Source organism: Lampetra fluviatilis, unplaced genomic scaffold (genome assembly GCF_964198595.1).
Source record: "Lampetra fluviatilis unplaced genomic scaffold, kcLamFluv1.1 SCAFFOLD_1124, whole genome shotgun sequence".
NCBI classification, from domain to species: Eukaryota; Metazoa; Chordata; class Hyperoartia; order Petromyzontiformes; family Petromyzontidae; genus Lampetra; species Lampetra fluviatilis.
In genome coordinates, this window is record NW_027620984.1 from 23765 (window position 1) to 30563 (window position 6799).

The following is a 6799-nucleotide window of genomic DNA, read 5'->3' on the forward strand; positions in this document are numbered from 1 at the left end:
GTGAGTGAGTGGGTGGGTGAGTGGGTGGGTGGATGAGTGGGTGAGTGGGTGGGTGAGTGGATTGGTGGGTTAGTGAGTGAGTGGGTGGGTGAGTGGGTGGGTGAGTGGATTGGTGGGTTAGTGAGTGAGTGGGTGGGTGGGTGGGTGAGTGGGTGAGTGGGTGGGTGAGTGGATTGGTGGGTTAGTGAGTGAGTGGGTGGGTGAGTGGGTGGGTGGATGAGTGGGTGGGTGGATGAGTGGGTGAGTGAGTGGATTGGTGGATGGGTGGGTGAGTGGATTGGTGGATGGTTGAGTGGGTGAGTGGGTGGGTGGGTGGATGGGTGAGTGGGTGGGTGGATGGGTGAGTGAGTTGGTGGGTGAGTGGATGGGTGAGTGGGTGTGTGAGTGGGTGTGTGAGTGAATTGGTGGGTGAGTGAATTGGTGGGTGGGTGGGTGGGTGGATGGGTGGGTGGATGGGTGGGTGGATGGGTGGGTGGATGGGTGAGTGGATGGGTGGGTGAGTGGATTGGTGGGTGAGTGGATTGGTGGGTGAGTGGATTGGTGGGTGGGTGGGTGAGTGGGTGGGTGAGTGGGTGAGTGGATGGGTGGATGGGTGAGTGGGTGGATGGGTAAGTGGGTGGGTGGATGGGTGAGTGAGTGGGTGGGTGAGTAAGTGGGTGGGTGAGTAAGTGGGTGGGTGAGTAAGTGGGTGGGTGAGTGAGTGAGTGGGTGGGTGGGTGAGTGGATGGGTGAGTGGGTGGATGGGTAAGTGGGTGGGTGGATGGGTGAGTGAGTGGGTGGGTGAGTAAGTGGGTGGGTGAGTGAGTGAGTGGGTGAGTGGGTGGGTGAGTGGCTTGGTGGGTGAGTGGATGGGTGAGTGGGTGGGTGAGTGGATGGATGGGTGGATGGGTGAGTGGGTGGATGGGTGAGTGGGTAGATGGGTGAGTGGATGGGTGGATGGGTGAGTGGATGGGTGGATGGGTGAGTGGATGGGTGGATGGGTGAGTGAGTTGGTGGGTGAGTGGATGGGTGAGTGGGTGAGTGAGTGGGTGAGTGGGTGGTTGAGTGAGTGGATTGGTGGATGGTTGAGTGAGTGAGTGGATGGTTGAGTGAGTGAGTGGGTGACTGAGTGAGTGAGTGGGTGAGTGGATGGGTGAGTGGGTGGGTGGGTGAGTGGTTGAGTGAGTGAGTGGGTGACTGAGTGAGTGAGTGGGTGAGTGGATGGGTGAGTGGGTGGGTGGGTGAGTGGTTGAGTGAGTGAGTGGGTGACTGAGTGAGTGGGTGGGCGAGTGGCCAGCAACAATCAGCACCGCCGCTACGAGTGGGGTGTGGTGCTGTACCACGACCTCAGCATCTCGGGTAGTTTAGGGGTCGCGGCGACCTCTGGCGCAGCAGAGGTCAAGAGGCCGCAGAAGTTTGGAAGTTCAGGGGTCGCGGGGAGGATTTGACCTGCGACCTCCACCGCTCCAGGGGCCAAGGAGGCTGGGAGGTCAGGGGTCGTGAATTTTGGAGAGGTCAAAGGTGATGCCCCATCAATTCCTTAGGGGGGGGGGTGGGGTGAGCGGGGTTAAAGGTCAGTAACGGCTGCGGTGACATCACCACACCCGCACGGTCACACACACAGACAAAGATCCCCCGTGTAGCCTTAACAGACTGTAGGGGCAAGTGCTGTTAGCGAGCACCTATGAAGGCCGGCACAGTGGCACACGAGGGGGTGGGTGGCCAGCACCACGCCCGGCCGCCTTTGTCTCCCCAGTGATAGTGATGTTTACACACCGCACCAGGTACTCATTTGAGGCTGAGTCGACCTAGGGGAGGCCCAGGACCGGTTCAGATAATTGCCACTGACTTTGTCCGTGAGCGGGAATCGAACCCGGGTCGCTGGGTTCGTAGCGCACACAGACACACAAAGACACACACACACACATTGACACACACAAAGACACAGACACACACACAAAGACACACACATTGACACACACAAAGACACAGACACACACACAAAGACACACAGACATTCACACACAGACACACAAAGACACACAAAGACACACACACAGACACACACAAAGACACACACACAGACACACACGCACACATTGACACACACAAAGACACAGACACACACACAAAGACACACACACACATTGACACACACAAAGACACAGACACACACAAAGACACACAGACATTCACACACACAGACACACAAAGACACACACACAGACACACACAAAGACACACACACAGACACACACACAGACACATTCACACACACAAAGACACACACACAGACACACACAAAGACACACACAGACACATTCACACACACAAAGACACACACACAGACACACAAAGACACACACACAGACACAAAGACACACAAAGACATGCACACACACATTCACACACACAAAGACACAGACACACACAAAGACACACACAGACACATTCACACATACAAAGACACACAGACACACATGCACACACACAAAGACACATTCACACACACAGACACACATTCACAAAGACACAGACACACATGCACACACACAAAGACACGCACAGACACAGACACACACAAAGAATGACACAGACACACATGCACACAAAAAGACACACACGCACACACATTCACACACACAAAGACACACACAGAACACAAAATAAACAGACGCACATAGACACAGACACATACAGACATTCACACACAGAAAGACACAGACACACACACAGACACACACAGAGACACATTCACACACACAGACACAAAGACACACACACACACAAAGACACACAAATAAACCCACAGACACACAAATAAACGCACAGACACACACAAACACACAGAGACACACATATACACACACAGACACACACAGACACACAAATAAACACACAGACACACAAATAAACGCACAGACACACACACAGACACACAAATAAACACACAGACACACAGACACACAAATAAACACACAGACACACACATACACACACAGACACACAGACACACAAATAAACACACAGACACACAGACACACGCTCAACCGTAGCGGCCTCACTCACCCCCCACCACTCACCGCTCACCACTCACCGTAGTCCAACCTCACCCTCACCGGGGAGGAACTCACGAGGTCAGGGGGAGGGGCCATCCTGCGGGGGGGGAGACAAATACACTCACCCAATCATCTACTCACCCACCCACCAATCCACCCACCCACCAATCCACCCACCCACTCACTCACTCACTCACCCACTCACCCACCCACTCACCCACTCACCCAGCCATCTACTCACCCACCCACGCACTCACCCATTCACTCACTCACCTATTTACTCACCCACCCACCAATCCACCCACCCACCAATCCACCCACCCACCCACCCACCAATCCACCCACCCACCCACTCACTCACCCAGTCATCTACCCACTCACCCATTTACTCACCCACCCACCAATCCACCCACCCACCCACTCACCCAGTCATCTACCCACTCACCCATTTACTCACCCACCCACCAATCCACCCACCCAGTCGCCTACCCACCCACTCACTCACCCCAATCATCTACTCACCCACTCACCAATCCACCCACCCACTCACTCACCCAGTCATCTACCCACCTAACTATTTACACACTCACCCACCCACTCACTCACTCACCCTCCCACCCACCCACCCACTCATTAACCCACTCTCCCACTCACCCACCCACCCACTCACCCACTCACCCACCCTTCCACTCACCCACCCACCCACTCACCCACCCACCCACTCACCCTCCCACTCACCCTCCCACCCACCCACCCACTCACTCACTCACTCACCCACTCACTCACTCACTCACACCCACTCACTCACTCACACTCACTCACTCACCCACTCACTCACCCACTCACTCACTCACTCACCCACCCACCCACTCACCCACCCACTCACCCACTCACCCTCCCACCCACCCACCCACTCACCCTCCCACCCACCCACTCACTTCACCCTCCCACCCACCCACTCACCCTCCCCTCACCTCACCCTCTCACCCACCCACCCACTCACCCTCCCACTCACCCTCCCACCCACCCACCCACTCACTCACTCACTCACCCACTCACTCACTCACTCACCCACTCACTCACTCACATCACCCACTCACTCACTCACTCACCCACTCACTCACCCACCCACCCACTCACCCACCCACCCACTCACCCACTCACCCTCCCACCCACCCACCCACTCACCCTCCCACCACCCCACTCACTCACCCTCCCACTCACCCCGCTGCCCTCAGGAACCCCGTAGGTCAGGGGTCGCGGGAAGCTCCAGGGAGCCGGGGTCATGACCCCAGCCCGCGCCTCACCCCCTACCAACATGGCCGCCGGGTCGTGACCTCCAGCCACCTCGCCCCTTGGCAAGATGGCCGCCACCGGTGGGGCCACGCTGAGGCATTGTGGGAGCTCCGGGGTGAGGGGCAGAAGCTGGGACCCGAGACTGGGGGGGAGGGGGGGGGGTGGGGATGAGAAAAAATACAAAGCTCCCCCGTGTAGCCTCTAGCAGGCTGTAGGGGCAAGTGCTGTTACACACACACAGACAAAGCTCCCCCGTGTAGCCTCTAGCAGGCTGTAGGGGCAAGTGCTGTTACACACACACAGACAAAGCTCCCCCGTGTAGCCTCTAGCAGGCTGTAGGGGCAAGTGCTGTTACACACACACAGACAAAGCTCCCCGTGTAGCCTCTAGCAGGGCTGTAGGGGCAAGTGCTGTTACACACACACAGACAAAGCTCCCCCGTGTAGCCTCTAGCAGGGCTGTAGGGGCAAGTGCTGTTACACACACACAGACAAAGCTCCCCCATATAGCCTCTAGCAGGCTGCAGGGGCAAGTGCTGTTACACACACACAGACAAAGCTCCCCCAGGTAGCCTCTAGCAGGCTGTAGGGGCAAGTGCTGTTACACACACACAGACAAAGCTCCCCGTGTAGCCTCTAGCAGGCTGTAGGGGCAAGTGCTGTTACACACACACAGACAAAGCTCCCCCGTGTAGCCTCTAGCAGGCTGTAGGGGCAAGTGCTGTTACACACACACAGACAAAGCTCCCCCGTGTAGCCTCTAGCAGGGCTGTAGGGGCAAGTGCTGTTACACACACACAGACAAAGCTCCCCCGTGTAGCCTCTAGCAGGGCTGTAGGGGCAAGTGCTGTTACACACACACAGACAAAGCTCCCCCATATAGCCTCTAGCAGGCTGCAGGGGCAAGTGCTGTTACACACACACAGACAAAGCTCCCCCAGGTAGCCTCTAGCAGGGCTGTAGGGGCAAGTGCTGTTACACACACACAGACAAAGCTCCCCCGTGTAGCCTCTAGCAGGCTGTAGGGGCAAGTGCTGTTACACACACACACAGACAAAGCTCCCCCGTGTAGCCTCTAGCAGGCTGTACGGGCAAGTGCTGTTAGTGAGTAGTAGGGTGACCAGAACCACGACCGGCCGCCTTCGTCTCCCCAACCACACACGCACCCACCCATTCACCAACTAACCCACCAACCCACCTACCCCCTCACTCACTTACTCACCCACCCACTCACCTCACCTCACCTCACCCACCCACTCATTCATTCACCCACTAATTTACTCACCCACCCACACACCCATTCACTTACTCACCCACTCACTCACCCACCCACCCACCCACCCACTCACCTCACCTCACCTCACCCACCACCCCACTGACCCACCCACTCATTCATTCACCCACCAATTCACTCACCCACCCACACACCCCATTCACTTACTCACCCACTCACTCACCCACCCACCCACCCACTCACTCACCCACCCACTCACTCACCCACCCACCCACCCACCCACCCACTCACTCACCCACCCACCCACTCACTCACCCACCCACCCACTCACTCACCCACCCACCCCACTCACTCACCCACCCACTCACTCACTCACCCACCCACCCACCCACCCACTCACCCACCCACCCACCCACTCACCCACCCACTCACCCACCCACCCACTCACTCACTCACCCACCCACCCACTCACCCACCCACCCACCCACCCACTCACTCACTCACCCACCCACCCTCACTCACCCACCCACCCACCCACCCACTCACTCACCCACCCACTCACTCACCCACCCACCCACCCACCCACTCACTCACCCACCCACTCACTCACCCACCCACTCACTCACCCACCCACCCACCCACCCACCCACTCACCCACCCACCACCCACTCACCCACCCACCCACCCACCCACCCCACTCACTCACCCACCCACCCACTCACCCACCCACCCACTCACTCACCCACCCACCCACCCACTCACTCACCTCACCCACCCACCCACCCACCACCACTCACTCACCCACTCACTCACCCACCCACCCACTCACCCACCCACCCACTCACCCACCCACCCACTCACCACCCACCCACCCACTCACTCACCCACTCACCCACCCTCACTCACCCACCCACCCACTCACCCACCCACCCACTCACCCACCCACCACCACCTCACCCACTCACCCACCCACCCACTCACCCACCCACCACTCACTCACCCACCCACCCACCCACTCCACTCACCCACCCCACTCACCCACTCACTCACCCACCCACCCACTCACAACTCACCTCACCCACTCACCCACTCACCACCCACCCACTCACCCACCCACCACTCACCCACCCACTCACCCACCCACCCACTCACCCCACTCACCCACCCACCCACCCACTCACTCACCCACTCTCTCACCCACCCACCCCACCCACTCACCCACCCACTCACCC

At 58.2% G+C, this 6799-nt stretch overlaps 1 long non-coding RNA gene across 1 annotated transcript; it reads right to left on the bottom strand.

Moving 5' to 3' along the window:
• Positions 1 to 1255: 1255 nt before the first annotated feature.
• On the bottom strand, positions 1256 to 4461 carry LOC144954622 (uncharacterized). The gene is made up of 3 exons (XR_013641294.1): positions 4263 to 4461; positions 3077 to 3135; positions 1256 to 1518 (listed from the first exon to the last, which is right to left on the bottom strand). It is a non-coding gene; the product is annotated as an uncharacterized LOC144954622 (long non-coding RNA).
• Between the last annotated feature and the right edge of the window lie 2338 nt (positions 4462 to 6799).